We start from the raw sequence: 17305 nt of genomic DNA on the forward strand, positions 1-17305 counted from the left end.
TGAGTTCGATCCCTGGTACAAAAAATACAAAACAAAAAAACCACCTGAATACCTACATGAAAATAAGAACATTAGGGTAGTTACTTAGTGGTAGAGTGCTTACCTAGCATTTTCAAGGTTGTGGGTTTAATTCCCCACTACTATGAAAAAAGGGGAAAAAAGTTCAATCTCCATTTCAGACCACACACAAAAATTAATTTATAGGTCTAAAGCTAAAATATAAAACTAAATTATCTAGAAGGAAATATTGGAGAAAATCTTTGTGATCTTGGTGCAGGCAGGGATTTCTTAGATGAGTAATCGCATTAACCATAACCGAAAAGCAAACTGATACACTGGACTTTATTAGAACTTGAGACTTTTAGCTGGATATGGTGGCACATGTTTAGAATCTCAGCACTTTGGGAAGTTGAGGCAGGAGGATCATCAGCCAGAGTCTAGCCTCACATTATAGTGAGTTGGTGAATTAGTAAGACTCAATCTCAAATAAAAAATGGTCTGGGATATAGGTCAATAAGCAGGTCCTGGGTTCAATTCCTAGTACCACTACCACCACCACCACCATCAACAACAACAACAACAAAAACCCCACTCTTCAAAAAAAGTGGAAAGGAAAACTGCTAGTAGAAAATATTCACAATACATACATCTGACAAATAGATTTATTGAAAAGACTACAAACAAATTGTACAATTGAATAATAAGAAGAAAACAACTCAACTAGAAAATGAGCAAAAGATTTGAATTGATATATCGGGAAAGAATATATTGGGGAAGAATATTGGGATTGAAATATTGGGGAAGAATATATACAAATTGTCAATAAGCACATAAAATATGCAAGGAAATGCAGGTTAAATCCACAGCGAGGTACTGCTGCACAAGCACTAGCATGGCTAAAATTTTAAGACTGATAATACCAAGTATTGGTTAAAATGTGGAGCAACTGGAACTCAAATATTGCTGATGGAAATGTAAAATATCACAATCACTTTAAAAAGTCTCTTTTAGGCCAAGGATTTAGCTTAGTGGTTCCTCAGCCTGTCTCACAAGCACAAGGTCCCAAGTTCAATCCCCGGTACCAAAAAAAACAGAAGTCTCTTTTAAAGTTAAACATATACTTGTGATATGACTCTGCAATTATACTCCCAGGCATTTACTTAAGATAAAAGAAAGCATGTCCACACAATGACTTGCATGTGAATGTTCATAGTAGCTTTATTCAGAATAGCGATACTGAAAAACTGTCCCTCAATAGATGAGTAAATAAACAGTCGCATATTCATGCAATGGGACATAATAAAAGATAGCAAACTTCTAATATGCTCAACTACATGGATGAACCTCAAAAACATTACACTGAACAAAATAATCCTTACCTAAAATAATATTACTATATGATTCCATTTATAAACTCTTACAGTAGGAAAAACTAATATAGAATGTTCAAGATCAATGATTTCCTTGGCAGGGATGGTTAACTTCGTAGGGGAAAAAAGGACAGTTCTGGCTGATGGAATTGATTATCTTGATTAGGATGATGATTACAGAAGTGGACATATTTATTAAAATTCATCACACTAAATATTTCTTGTGCATTTTATTATATATAAATTATTTCTCCATAAACTTGATCTTTAAAAAAAAGAAAAAGAAAAAGTGGGGAAGAAGCCATTCAGCTGAAGAACAGTGAGGCACTTCCTCCAGTCAGGGCAGGCCAAGAAGTCCATGTGCTAGAACCAGAGTCCTCAGCAGGAAGGAGCTGTCTAGAGGGGCCGTCCCAGAAGCTACACGTGGGAGAGGCAACAGTTGTCTACAGGCTGAAGTGGAAGAAGCCACAGAGTTCCGAGGTCCACTCGCTCCAAGGCAGGGACATCATAGCAGAAGGGCGTGGTGGAGCAAAGCCGCTCTCTTCATGGAGGTCCGGAAGCAGAGTGTAGGGGCGGAGACCAGGAGAGACACACCCGACAAAGGCAGCCCCACTTCCAACTGGGCCTCACCTCCTAACAGCCCACTCAGCTGTGAACATTAGTGGGTTAATCCACTGATGAGTACAGTGCCCAGGGTCCACTCTCCTCTCCAGGAGTCTTCAATCAAGGTGACAATTAAGATTAACTGGCACAGTATTTTACCACCAAAAAAAAAAATTCTTTTTAAGAGAATGGAGGAAAGAGATTGAAGGTGGAAAAAATAGAAGCTATAGTGCAAAAATGAAAGAAATCGAGTGGGAGCGTTCGTTGAGGTCAAGAAAAGTTTGTGCACCAATGCCAATATGCAACCAAAGAAAAAATTGGTGATGCAGGAGAGAGGGGAACAAATTATTGGAGAATAGCCTTGAGCAGAGGAGAGAGGTGAGATCTCTCTTACAGGAGCCTGAGCATTTTCTCCATAGCCGAACAGGAAGGGAGAGCATGTGAGCAGGGGACCTGGGCAGGCAGAAGTGAGGTGAGCACCTGTGGAAGTCTCCTCTGGGAAACACCCTTGCACCCCCACACACACTGCTCCAGGAAGAGGAGGATTTCTTGGGGATTCCTTATAGGAGAAGTCGTGAAGGTGGGAAAAGTCCTGAAATGGAGCATGATCGTCATGGAGATTGGTTCCACTGAGAAGGCTTTCATAACAAACTGCAGAATTCTGGTCACTCTTCTGCATATCTGAGTGGCAACTCTACATTCTGGTCTCTCTTCTTCTAAATGAAGTGATGTATAAAGCAGCTCATGTTGACAGCCTATGATAGAATCAAAAAACCATACCTGAGCGGAAAGAGCCCTCAGGTCATCTGATCTAGTGATTCGCAACCAGGGGTGACTTGCCACCCAGGGGACTTTTGGCCTCATCTGGCAACTTTTTGGGTTCTCACAACCAGATAAATGCTGCTGGCATCTAGGAGGTGGAGGTGGGCATGTAGCTGAACACCCTACAACACACAAGAAAGTCCTCTCAGCAAAGGATTATGTGGCCCAGATCGCAAGGGTGCTGAGGCTGAGGGATCCTGTCAAATCTAAAACCCTATCCAGGCAGGCATTCCCTCCGAGAAACTCCCTCCTTGCTCAGCCAGCCTCAGCTTCAGAATTTCCAAGGAGCCAGGCCTGTTCCCAGTTCTGTCTGTGCCAGAGTCAGTGCATCTTAAGCCACTCTGTCATGTGCCAAATCAGCCAAAAGAGAGACAGTGCCATTGTACTCTATGCTCAAATGGTGGGGTGGGAGACGCTCTCACCAAACTGCCCCTCCTCACATGCTCTTCCATCTTACTGCTCAGGATCCAAGTTCCATCACTAAGAATCTACCCCTTTGGATGAAGGCGCCTTCTCTCCAGGGATATCTTGTGAAAATGCAGACACTCTGTTCAAAGGAATGACCTCCCGGTACATTCCAGCCTACGAAAGGGACTGTGAATTAGTCTTGGGCAAGGTACCTGCCCTTGGCCTCTCTGTCCTCATCTGCAAAATGGGGATAATAATTGTACCTATCTCCTGGGCTGTCATGAAGATTAAATGGATGATTGTATATGAAGCCCACAGAGCCATTCCTGACACATAGCAGGTACAATGTGTGTTTGTTGTTAAGCATTCATTCACGGGGGAAAATCTGCATGGGTCCTTTAAAAAACCTGGCAGAAACCCAGGTTTTAAAAAAACTTAGCAACAACAGAAGTGCAGCTTCTGCAGTTTCTTTTCAAGTAAGACAAACTATTGAAAACTAAAAAAGCATTAATAAGAAGTAGAAGAGTGGAAAGCAGCAAGTGACTATTAACTTGGTTGCCAAGGGAACTCTTCAGGTTGGAAAAAAAGACCGGCAGAGATTGATGTGGACTCGGAAGCAGCCCTTAGGGTTAGGTCCTTCTTTTGTCTTGGCCACAGAGGAGAAGTGAGCAGAAAAGCTCAGGAGGAAGCCTCATGTGTTAGCAGAAAGCCTGCTTCTCCCTGATGGAGCTCAGCAGATCCCATAGGCCATCTGCGAAAAGTTAGGCCCTGCCCTCATTCACAGCGCAGGTGAGCTCAGGGCCAGAGGAAGCTGAGAGCCACACAGCGGTCGGCTTTCTCTATGCCACTTAGAAACCCCAAATATAAAAGTGGGAGAAGCTAAATAATTCCCCTAAGGAGAAAAAAGACCATACGATGAGCAAAAGTGTAAAAGGGGTGTGGGACTGCTTAGATGTTAATATTTTTGAAAAATTATTTCCTTATCACTTTCCAGATTTGCCATGGATTTTTCTGTTATAAACCACTCATAACATAAAATTTACCATATTAAAATGTGCAACTCAATGCCACGATTGCTTCATAATTTTGTGTGACCATCACTACTCACTAATTCCAGAACATGGTTTTCACCCTGAAAAGAAGCCCCATTAGCTGTCTCTCCCTCTTAATGGACTCTGTGGGCTTACCTATTTTGGTTACTTTGTATAAATGAGATCCACACAATATATGACCTAATGGACCTGAATTCTTTCTCTAGGCACATTTTCCAGGTTCCTGCATTTTTAAAAGCCTATATTAAAACTTTATTCTTCTTATGGCCGAGTAATATTCCATTGTATGGATATACCACTTTTTGTTTGCCAATTAGAAGCTACTACCAAAGTCGTGTTGAAAGACAATGGTGTTTTGACTAGGGATGGATAGTGGAAAGAGAAAGAAGCAGACTGACTCAGCAGATAAATCAGAAAACTTGGTGACTGAATGACTGCAGTGATGAGAGAGAAAAACTGATCAGGTCTTGCCACCAAGTTTTTTGGCTTGCATACTTACTGTGTGTCACTTTTAGGGTTTTGCTCTGGGTTTTGAACTGAAACAAAAGAATCTACTACAGGTATTTTGGAAAGAAGGGAATTATAATAGGGTATTAGGTGCCCACAAGAATCTTTGGAAGAAGAGTAGATGAGGCTCTAGGGTGAATTTCTGGAAACAACTCCCTTGTAAAAATAGAAAGGAAACATGGGTGTAGAGGTGCAGATCTGTAATCCCAGCACTCTGGGAGGCTGAGGCAGGAGGATTGTGAGCTCAAGCACAGCCTAGGAAAATTGGGGAGACCCTGGCTCAAAATAAAAATAAAATAAAAAGGGCTGGGGATGTAGCTCAGTGTAAAGGCCTGGGTTCAATTTCCCATACCACAAAAGGAAAAAAAAAAAAAAAAAAAAAAAGGTAAGAACCTCCAGAACAGTGCTGCCTCTGCCAACACTTATTCCAGCAAGATGGTAATGTCCAATCCTGCCTCTCCACTCACTCCACTTGGAATTAAAGTCTCATGCAGGTACATTTGCCTGGTGGACTCCAGGCCACAGATATGCATCCTGGCAGCAAAGGAGACAGGGAAATGTGATTAGCTATTGTTTTAGGTTTTAGTTTCTACATTGGGGGAAAATCAAATTTAAGGAAGGTGTCCTAAAGACTCTGAATGGCTTCAAAAATATCATACCTGCTACATCAGATGGTAGGGAATTAACATTAGGGTCAGGTGTTAGGGTTATGTCATTAAGAAGGAAAACATCAAAGGAGGAGCTGGCTCGAGAGGGACATGGAGGTTCATTTTTGGATGTGTTGGATGTACAGTACCTGTAATATCCGGGAGGCAGTGGGAACAATTGTGTTTAACCCTAAAGGCCAACTGCAAAATTTGTGTTATGATCCACTTGTCTGATTATCACACACAAAAACGTGGCAGGGCAGGACCTGAACCCAGGACATTTTGCCGCTAATAGCTGTATGTATTATTAGTCAGGTTTCCGTTACTATGACAAAATACCTGAGAGCAACAACTTGAAGGAAAGATTTATCTTGGCTCACAGTTTCAGATGTTTCAGTCCATGGTCAGTTGGCTCTGTTGCTTCAGGACCTGTGGTGAAGCAGAAACATCATGACAGAAGGGTGTAGTGGAAGAAAACTGCTCACCTCATGCAGCCAGGAAGCAGAGAGGGTGAGAGAGCCAGAGAGGAAGGGGCCGGAGACAAGACTCTGTCCCCAAGCTCACGCCCTCATCACCCACTCATTTCAGTGAGACTCCATGTCCGAACAGCCTATGCCTTCATGATCTGATCACTTCCAAGCCTTCAACACAAAAAGTCCTCTTGAGGGACTTTTTAGATCCCAACAATAACTCTTCTTTTGTTTGTTTTTTCCTGTATCACAAACATGGTCTTCCAACTTTATTACTGTCCTTTCAACATATGCCCATCTTTGGTTAATCATGAATACTTTTAATTCTGTTTGTACACTATTTTCATTATTTCCTAGGATGACCATAAACATTGCTCACCATCCCTCTTTAGCAAACACCAAGTCACCACAGCTCTGAAAGTCATGCTGAGGTCACAGGCTTTGTGCTCCATTGTTTCTGCTCAACTGGACCACAGCCGCGTGCCCTCTGAGAAAACATATTCTGAATTATAGTTTTCAAAGCAAAACTAAAATGGTAAAATGTTTATCTCGGCACTCCCTGTATCAGTTTCATTACTATAACAAAACAGCTGAGGCAGGCTACTTTATAAATAAGACACATTTAGTTAGCTCATAGATTTGAAGGCTGGAAGCCCAAAATCAGTCAGCCCTATTATTTGTTTGGTCCCTGGTGAGGGCCTATTGGTAAATGAGATCATAGCACGAACACATGCAAGAGAGAAAGATCATATGGCCAGGGAGCAAGAAACCCAGACTTGCTCCTTTTATGGCAACCCTCTTTTAAAAAACAAACTAGGATTTCCTCTCTGTGACCTAAGGAGGTCCCACTGAGCTCTACCTCTTAAAGGTTCCATGCCACATCCACACTATCAAATTGGGATGGAACCCTCTGACACATGCACCCTGAGGAAGAACCATAACCAAACCTGGCCATTCCCCCAACTTCTTGCTTATATAGTTCTTTCTGCTTCTAATGTCCTGATTTCTTTACAATCTCAATACATGTACTGGATACCAAGCAGCTAAACTCTTGCTGAAGAGTCAAAACTTTAATGTGTTACTGCTCCCAGAGGACTAGCATTTCCACACACACTGAATGACTGATTTAAAGATGCAATTGTAAAGATAGTTTGGGAGATTTTCTTCACTTTTTTCTATTCTTGCTTTTTCTCATTCACCATTTAAATCACCATCAAAATTTACTCAGCTTTCTAGAGTCTCATTCATGCTTAAGAAGATCATCACATTCCACCAGGCTTTTCTGTAGAAATGTCACGTTGATTCTACAGTTTATATAAAAATGAAAAGGATATATAATTTCACCAAAACAATTTTGAAAAAGAAAAACTAAAAAAAAGAAAAGAAAAGAAAAGAAAAACTAAATTGAAGGATTTATATTACCTGAATTTCAAGACCTACTATAAAGCTACAGAAATCACAGTGTGGACAGTCCTAAGGCAAATGGAAAAGAAGAGAAAGTTTAGAAAGAGGCCAATACATAGTCGGTCAATTAATGTTCAACAAAGGTACCAAGGGGATTCCTCAGAGAAAGGATAGTCTTTTCAACAAATGGTGCTTGGTCAACTGAATATCATAAAGAAAAAAGATGAACTTTCACCCTTATCCCACACCATATGCAAAAACTAACCCAAATAGACCATATATCTAAATTAAAACTATAAACATCTAGAAAAAACAGGATAAAATCTTTATGAGCTTGAGTTAGACAAAAAAAATTCTTAAGACACACAAAAAGCACCAAACTATTGATAAAAAGGATTTCATCAAAATTAAAAGCTTTTAGGGCTGGGGATTTAGCACAGTGGCACTGCACCTGCCTCACAAGCGCAAAGCAGGGTCCTGAGTTCCCATCCCCAGTACCAAAAAATAAAAAATAAATTGAAAGCTTTTGTTCTTTGAAAGATATTGTTAGGACAATAAAAATACAAATCATGCACCAAGAGAAAACCACACATACACTCACTCACACATACACACACACACACACCCACACACACACACCTTCCATCAATGGACGTGTATTAAGAATATATAAAAATGTTTACAACTCAATTTTAAGAAGACAAACCACTCAATTTTTTAAAAAAATTTAACTGCATAAACTTCACTAAAAGGGATATGCAAATGGCTAACAGCCACAAAAAAAGATTCTCAACATCATTAGTCATCAGGAAAATGCAAATTTAAAAAGCACATTGAGATAGCACCACACACCCACTTAAGTGGCTAAAATTACAGACTGGCAGTAACGTGCTGGCAAGGAAGTAGAGCAACTGAGGCTGTAAAAGTGTGCTTTGGAAAACCGTTTGGCAGGTTCTTAAAAAGTTAAAGATACACCTAACATATGACCCAAGAATTCTGCATCCAGATATCTACCCAAGATAAATGAAAGCGTGGGTACTGAAAAGATTTGCATGTGAATGCTCATATCAGCTTTCTTTAGAGAAATTGTGTTCCATCCTCACACTAAACTCAGCAATGTGAATCTGATATGATGATAAATGCAATCATATAGATGGGCTTCAAAAATCCTGTTATGAGTGTCTCAGTCATTTTATCATTGTGGCCCTCAGCCAAAAGAAATACCTAACAGTTCCACTTATTGTGTCACTAGCTCCAAACAGTTTTGTAATAGTGGTTCCCATAGTGCTTAACAGATGTGTCCATATTTTCAACTCCTAAAAATATAAAGCATCCATGGTGCCTTCTTAGTTTCCAGTCCTGGGCCAGAGAACCTCGGCAAAATTTGGGAAACTTGAGGTTAAATTAATCTATAGCAACTGAGAAAAAAACAATTGCCTGGGACAATGAAACACTGGCGAACTTTTATAGGATGATCAAGTCCTCTAAATTTTGGTTGTGCTGGCTAAACACATGCATACAACTGTCAAAACCCACCAAAGTGTATCCCTAAAATAGACGCATTTTATCCTATGTAAATTATACCTCTGAGATGCTGGCTTAAAAATAAAGGCCAAAGATAGTTATCCTAGATATGAAAATATATCTTGTGCACACGCACACATTCACACATATGCACACACTTTCACATTCACTGCTCTTTCTGGACGGCCCCAGAACCATGGGATGGTACTTGATTACTTTGTGATTTGCCCCATGAACTGACTCTCACTACTTCTCTCCTTCCCCAGCCACTACTTCCAATGGAGGATATTTTTATTTTTAGTAGATACTTTCATTTATAAATATCTGTCTATTTCAATTTATTGAATTTGCTGAGATTTGGGGTATTTTCTGAGACATCATTATTATATTTTAAATAATAATTTGAAAATACCTCCTATGTGAACATCTGATTTTTGTTGTTTTGTTTTTGGTACCAGGGATCAAACTTGGGACCTTGCTCTTTTGAGGTGGGTGGCAGAACCACTGAGCTAAATCCCTGGCCCTTGATCTCCTGATAAACACTGGGATTAATGCTTTCGGCTTTGTTTCATGCTATCCATTCAACTCATGAGATAGATATTTTTAGGCTCATGGTACAGATCAGGAAACTGAGGCTCATAGAGCTTAAGGAAAATGATCTGTCACCCAAGTACTAAGTGGAAACACTGGGATGTATTCCAATACAGCTACCGGAGTTCAGTCCTCTCTGTGCCTCTCGAGTAGCCCTTGGCACTGATCTGGTTATAAAAACATTTTTATGCGAATCTGAACTTCGCCACATGCCAGACTGGAGTATAAAGTATGATGTCTCTCTGTGTCTTCATGATAGGTAATAGGTGTCCTCTCATGTCTGCATTATGAAGTAGTCTTGAAAGAGTTTCAGGAAGAAAAACTAGAAACATAACCCTACTGATGGACAAATACTAGACATTCAAATGCATCCTCTTGTATCATTGTGGTATTCTTAGTTGAATACAACTCCATTATGAATAAATAATAATGAAAACTTTCATATTTAGACAGTGTTATCATTCACAAACTGTCCACCCCTTGGTGCTGTCCCACACCCCAAGAGATAGCCTCACTGTGTACACACTGGGGTTAACTCCCGATCATCTGATCCATGCCAGTGATTTGCCTGAGCTCCTCAGAGTGACCCATTCCCCAGGCCAGGGAGCACAGCAGGGCTGAAAGGACGTGGGACCCAGCCTTGCCAAGGGGATGTGAAGAAACAACGTCAGAAAGGCTGTTATAGGAAAGCCATAGAAAGAAAGGAAAGTCTTTTCCTCCCCTGGACGTGATCGTGTCTGGACACCTGGAACTGCCACAGCTTTCGTGTTCCCATCCCAGCTTGAAAACGATGATGAAGAGATAGCAGAGCTGGAGACAGAGAGGACTCGACCCTGGGTAACTCTGAATCAACATTCCCTCCTGCCGTTGCTCCCCCAGCTTCCCTCATCTGTGGCAGGGCAGATGGCCTTGTTGTTACATCAGTTTGATTCCTATTTCTACCACTTGCAGTAAAAAGGAGGCCCCTAGTGCATTTTTCCTGCCTGAGACTCCAAGAGACTGAGGGGTTTGGTCCATACCGTGTTGGTGTGGCTGAAATTGAAACTTGGATTCCCATTCTGCACTCAGCCAGGGCGTCATTGAGTCACCTGCTGCTGTTTATTGGCTAAAACTAGACTACCCACCTTGATTCTATGAGTATCAGCTGAATACTCAAAATGCTTTGTGGGTTATTAAAAAAAAGGTGAAAACTTAGTGAATTTTAAAGGAAAATAAACATCTGTTGACTATGGTAATGTATAATGTACATGCTTGCTTTGGTGTCATTTTACACTAAAAATTAATTATAGCAGAAGACATTTGGTTTAATGTAACACATGAAATAGTATCATCTCCCTCAAGTACCTATCAAGAAAACAAGTAGGGTTTTTAAAAACAAGATTTGTGAGAAAAAGCTCCAAGGGAAGATTGTTTCTTGCAATTATTCTTCTTAAATCCTAGGTAAAGAGAATGTGAAAATTATTTCTTTCTGTATTATCCATAATCATTAAACATGTGTTGGGTTTTATTTTGTATTCCTTATTTTCCTCAAAGTCAGTGCTTTAAGAATACAGATTTTGCAACAAATTTTACCTGGCTCAAACTAGGTTGCTATATTTGAAATAGTTTTTGCAGCCAATAGTTTTGTTTTACCTTGGGATCTGGAGCCAGAAGGGGCTCGGACAGTTGCTATTTATCTTGCTCCTTTGCAACAGGTAGTTCTTGGCCAAGGGTGAACGGAGTTCAGGCTGCTTTTCAAGCCCCAGAAAGCAGCAGCACATTAGTCTCTAAAACACCTTCTCCGCTCCGGGAAGTCTCTGCTCTGACTAAATCCCACACTTGGCGGTTTAAGCCAATCCCCTCTTCTTTGCCCTTGCACAGTCGCCTGGTGCCTCATTTGGCCTGGATTCAATCTCAGGTGCTCTCCCCGGTGCGCCTAGAGGCCTTGGCAGTGCTTTTGCCAGGGGTCTTCCGTCTCTCTCCATCCACGGCCGCCGGGCTTCCCAGTGAGTGACTCCCATGATGGTGGTCTCCAGACCCACAGCCAAAGCCTCCTCTGCAGGGTCTCTTTACAGCCACGGTGGCCACTTGTCCCGGTCTCCTGGGCTATGCCTGTCACCTGCACGATTATTAAGAGCAGCCCCTTCGACCCACAGCGGTGTCTTGGCTTGCATAACACATTATCTGCTCCCCTTATTTATAAGTTATGAGGAATCGCGGTGGCTTCTGTAAACCTCCCAGCACAGGTGCCCCACACACTAACGATCTGATCAGACCCTGGACACAGTAGTTCGGCACACAGTGCTCAGGAACTGGACCATGAAGATGGCGGCCAGGAACCCCAGGTGACGGCTGAGCACCTGACAGGTGGCAAATCCAATTGTGCTGAATGTGTAATATGCATTACAGACTACAAAGACTTAGCATGAAAAAACAATGCAAAATAACTTAATAGTGCTTGTACTGAGGTTGAAGGTGTAACTCACTGGTAGAGTGTGTGCTCAGCCTTGCAAGACCCTGGATTCTCTCCCCACCACTAAAAATAATAATGATGATAATTTTACATTTAAATTATATTTGGATCTATTGGTTTAAATAAATTATATTTATTAAAATTAATATTATAGTGGACCCTCAAGTTATAAATGGCCTGACATACGAACAATATGGGTTGTGACCGGAATTTTAGTTAAAACTTATGACCAAAGTCTTGAAAGACTCTAATGCCGACTGCTTGTGCTTCCAGATGGTCTCAGATACAGATTTAACCCTTAAAGAGTTCTGGAAGGAACATTGCAACATCCTTTCCTATGTGGGGTTAACCAAGAAATCGTGGGCCAGTGTCTCTCTAAGGACACTGAGATCTGCCACTTTGAAGGCTGTGTAGAGGAGCCTGAGCCTTCAGTTGACCAACTGGGGTTACAACCAGCCCTCAAAAATGAATTGAGTTCATAAGTCAAGGGTCCTTTGTATAGCCAAGCCTGGTGGTGCATGCCTGTAATCCCAGTTCTCAGGGTGGCCGAGACAGAAGGACTGTAAGTTCCAGCCCAGCCTGGGCAAATTAATAATTTAATGAGGCCCTAACTCAAAGTAAAAATTTAAAAAGGGCTGTGGACATAGCTTAGTGCAAAGGCCCTCGGTGCAATCCCTAGTACACAAAAAATGAATGATATATTAAAATTAAAATTTATTATTAAAATTATTGTACTTTATATTGTACACACTTGCTGTAATTTGAATACAATCTGTCTCCTCCAAAACTTGTGTTGGAATTTAATTTCCATATGAATATTTAAATGGTAGAAACTTAATCTGAGTATGATTCACAGTGAGGCCTTTGGAAAGTGATTAGAATTAGTTAAGGTCATCAGGATGGAACCAACGTGAATGAATCCTTGTCAGAGGGAGCAGCCCAGGAACACACTGAAGCTACCAGTCCTTGCTATGTGATGTTCTGAGCCACCTCAGGGCTCTACCAGCAAGATCACTACGAGACATGGCCCTTCCAGAACCATAAGTCAAAATAAGTCTCTTTAATTTATAAAGCACACAGCCTCAGGTATTTCATAATAGTAACAAAAATGCACTGATTCAATACTAGATAATTTTACATTCCGTAAGCTTGCATGATATTTCTACGGCAGGCAATGTTCTAGATCCAGTAACTCTTTCCTGGGACCTTTTTCCTTTTCCTTCCACACATGAACATCAGGCTGCCAAAGGGGGGAGACTGAGAATTTATGATTTACTCCTCCCAGACAGCCTTTGGCCTGTGACTGTGGCCATTGTCAAATAAAGGGATCCAGGCTGGACAAAACTCTGTTCTCTGGTCTGCAGCCTTGGGTTTAGACTCAGCACTGCACCCCTGTGAGTTAAGTGGAAACCCCAACCTTAAAGGACTTCACACCTCCCCTCTGTTTAAACAAAAGCATGGGGCTAGGTGACCACAGGAGGTTTGCTTCTCACTCACCAGAAACTGGACACAGCGAGGAGCCAGCTCCCCGTGTGGCCTCTAGAGAAGGATCATCCTGGTGTCCTTCGGCCTGTGGCCATGTCACTCCCGTCTCTGCCCCCTCTTTACACGGCCTTCATCCCTCTGAGTGTGTCCCTCGGCCTTAGATCAGGGGCCTCATAACGACTTCATCATAACACGAATACACCTGCCAAGACCTTGTTTCCAGACAAGGCCACATTCACAGACAGGAGAGGGTTAGGATTTCCACCTAGATTTGGGGGGTCACAATTCAACCTATAACAAGCCCGTAGCCTGTGAGCTCACCATGGCAGGATAGGAGACAGCTGAGGCTATGGATGTTTTTAAGGAAAGGCCAGGCCTGGCCATGGCTTCTTTCACTCTTCCCCATCTCCCATTGACCAGAACCTGGCACCTGGTGCCATTAATTGCAAGGAAGGAGGGCAAATGTAGAAAAGCACATGGATATGCAGTGAGCGTGCAGTTCTCTGTGACTGTTACCAGAGTTTGAGGGCAAAAGCCCCAGCTCCAGGGGTCCCAACAGACCAGGTTCAGCCACCCATCCCATAATGCCCTTCAAGGAGACGCACTGTGGTAAAGGGCTGGAAAGGAGCTTTCATCGGCATGGTTCTGCTAGGAGGACAGAGAAAGGTTCAAGATCCATCTTCAGGGACTGGCAGAGGCTGTGGGATTTAATAGCAAAGGTGAGCAGAGGCCAGCATTGGAGGTTTGCGTAGCTGGCCGCGTAGGTAGTACTGGTCACATAGAGGTCCGGCTGATTGCTTCTCAGGACCAGTTCTGCAAGGTACTGGGAGAGCCACCATCGCTTGAGGGGGCAAGTCAGTTCCTATCCGGAAATGACAGCTGCCTTGGGGTGGGGGTGGCCTGTGTTCCTGTCATGGGGTGGTGCTCCGGACTTTGCTTTTCCTGGAATCCAAGGTGACTACAGATCTAGGACAGAGACTGGGGGCTTCTAGGCATCACTCCTGGACATTGTAAAAGCTGGCACTTGAATTCCCTCCAAACTCCAAAACTCAGTTACTCTTATCTTGGTGTTCTCAGGCTCGAAGGGGGATGAGATAGCTTAGGCATATTTGGGGCTTGTAATCTTGTGTTACAGATGCTAAGTGACTAACACGCGTGCCCGCAGAGCTGAGCAAGAACCTGACCCAGGGTTCTAAGGTAATAAAGGAGGATACAAAAAAAGGAAGGCAGAGTAAAAAGAAGTAAGATGTGTAACGTACATGTACCAATTTCCCACAGTGAATGTAATCATTACACACTGCAAACATGTACTCATAAAAAGTTTAAATTAATGTCTCAAAAATGAAGGTAGAGATGCCAGGCTCCATCCTGCCTTCAATTTCCCATTGGACACCTGTAGGTTTAACCTCTAGGTCCCTGTTACACAAACACCGTGTTCAGGAGTCCAGGCTTTACCCTTCAGGCAACAGGAGGCCACACAGCGTGAAGAGGGAGGCTGCAGAAGCAGAGCAACCAGTCCTAGCCAGAAGGATGAAAGGGGCAGGAGCCACCTAGAGACTGGACCAGTTAAGATGCCCCAGAAATCTGCAGTGTAGGTGATGAAGACCTGCAGCAGGGCTGCACTGGTGAGAAAGAAGAACATGAAATAGCTTTAAACACCTCTGCAGATGGACAATCAGACATCCCAAAAGAGAAAGGAGAAAGAATCATTATTCTGGTTTACAATCCCTCAAATCAGGGTGTTAAAGGATTTCAGCCAAGGGAACAATTCCGCCTTGGGGAAACTCTTCTCCATAGTTTGCAAAGTATCACAAAGCAAAATTGAAAACCAATCCAATTTGCTAGTTTCCTATCTTGCAAATATGATTGAAGCTAATGCAGACTTTTCATGTTAGGAAATCTGGAAGGAAGATGAAGGGGCCAAGTCAAACCAGCAATCTCTCTTCAGGGATTTTCCCTCTTTTGCAAGGGGATCACAGGGAAAAACTAGATTTTGGAAAAATACACTGGAGGCTTCCTATTTCCATTCTGGTGGTAGCTCTGTGAGCTCATGCCAAAAGTGCAGCTCTGCTCCTGGAAGAGAGAAATAAAATGGCTGTGGGGCTGCCTGAGGCCACAGCAGACGGGAAGAGAGAGGCGACTTCCCCGATACAGGCAGAAACTTCCTCCAGGACGCCCACGGCCTGCAAGACGAGCAGCTCCAGAGGAGGAGGAGGGAGCCCTGCTTTGTACGCACCTTCTCCACATCCCTTCCTGAGGAACGTGCCCAGGCAGTTGCTTCCCAATCCGCTCCCCACATTTTAAAAGGAATCAACCTGTTACTTGGTGCTGAAAGGCTTTGGAAACACAAGGCTGAAAGGCGAGGATTGCTTCAAGAGGGACCCCCTGGCTCCCTGAAAGACCAGCCTGAGCTTCCCTCACAGGTGCAAAGCCCCCAGGCGATAGGCACTGGGAGGCCACATTACACAGGCCTGAGGGCTCTGACTCAGTTGTGGGGAGCTCAGCTGCGTGTGCAGTGGTCCCACGCTGGCCTGCGCCTTCTTAGTTGCCCAGTCAACCTGTAATCCAGAAAGTAAGCACTCGCTTCAGTATGACATTGCCCGTGGTACAACAGTTCCCTCTGTTTTCCCATTCCTGCCTGGAGGAACACAGCAGGCTGGCCTCTGCTTAGTGAGACAAATGCTCACTTCCCCTGCTCAGCCCACTAAATGCTATCTGCTAAACACACAGGGAACCCCAGAGTCCGCAGTGGGCAAGTTCAGGAATTTAAACAATGGACTCTTGATGCACTGAAAATGACATTTTAGCTAGAAGGCTCGGCTCCTTTCTCCTCTCTTTCCTCCCCCACTCTTCCCATTCAAATCTTCTCTCTCCCCTTTGGCACAGTTGGACCCCATCCTCCAGAGCAGAGTAAGATCAAGAAAAATATTGCCGAATACAGCTAACAGTATCCTAGGGTCAAAGGCAAGTCAGAGGAAGGTAGCCAGGTAATCACTCACCTGCACAAAGCAGATCTGGCCCTCCCCCTCAGACCTGAGGCTGTTCAAGGGTAAGGACTTTAATCTTTTTCAGGTGCCCTCCATCAACTCCCACACCAAAATGTCACCTGTGGGTATTTGTTAAGTGGCTGAATGCTTTTGTCATGACTCAGATGACTTGAATGCAGTTAATTAAAGAGCAAGACAGGAACGCCCACTTATCAGGAGCTCAAGCCTGTGCATCTGCTGGAGAGAAGAGCGGTTGGTATTCCTCTCTAATAGAGATTTGGAGCAGACTGGAAATGCCCCATTAGGGTCCCTTCAGCCTGCCAGAGCTGCAGAAGCTGTTAACATATTTTAATCACGTACATAAACACACAGGCAAGGTTAATGATTTTCAAGATCTGCCTCAGAGCTCACCTGCTTAAAGGTCTTCAGCAGCTCCTCGCCGCATTGGAGAGAATTCCTAAAACCCTGCAGTCTTCAAGGTTTTTACATCAGCAGTTCTCAAACTTTTAAATCTCAGGGCTTATTTGCATGGGGCTGGGGGTGTAGCTGACTGCTAGACAGATGTGCTTAGCATGAGTAAGGCCCTAGGTTCATTCTCCAGCACCAAAAAAAAAAAGAAAAGAAAGAACTTACTGGCATTCATAAAAGATATTAAGGATCTCAAAGGGTGTTTGTGTATGGGCTCCACCTATTGACCTTTACCTTATTAAAAAATTAAACTGAAAACATTGCATTTTAATTATGACCTTTTAAAAAATAATAATAAAACACTTTTTAGTTTTGTTTAAACAATAATAAAACCATTACATAAACGTAACTGACATAAGTAACAAATTAATGTGAATAACCGTCATGAGATCCATTTCTCAAAAATTGTTAGTGAAAAAGTGGTTTTGTTTCACATCTGTGCAAAACTCTTTTGTGTCTGACTTAATAGAAGGCAAATGGATTTTTAGGTCTCCCTTAAATCTGTTGCTATGTTA

General features: G+C 42.7%; 1 long non-coding RNA gene across 1 annotated transcript; it reads right to left on the reverse strand.

Annotated features, from left to right (window-relative positions):
* Positions 1–684: 684 nt before the first annotated feature.
* Positions 685–16998, reverse strand: LOC110349282 (uncharacterized). The gene is made up of 3 exons (XR_015442190.1): positions 16734–16998; positions 5749–5838; positions 685–2728 (listed from the first exon to the last, which is right to left on the reverse strand). It is a non-coding gene; the product is annotated as an uncharacterized LOC110349282 (long non-coding RNA).
* Between the last annotated feature and the right edge of the window lie 307 nt (positions 16999–17305).

Source organism: Heterocephalus glaber, unplaced genomic scaffold, assembly GCF_053883595.1.
Source record: "Heterocephalus glaber isolate CG9 unplaced genomic scaffold, H.glaber_assembly_v1.0 deba00001538, whole genome shotgun sequence".
NCBI classification, from domain to species: Eukaryota; Metazoa; Chordata; class Mammalia; order Rodentia; family Bathyergidae; genus Heterocephalus; species Heterocephalus glaber.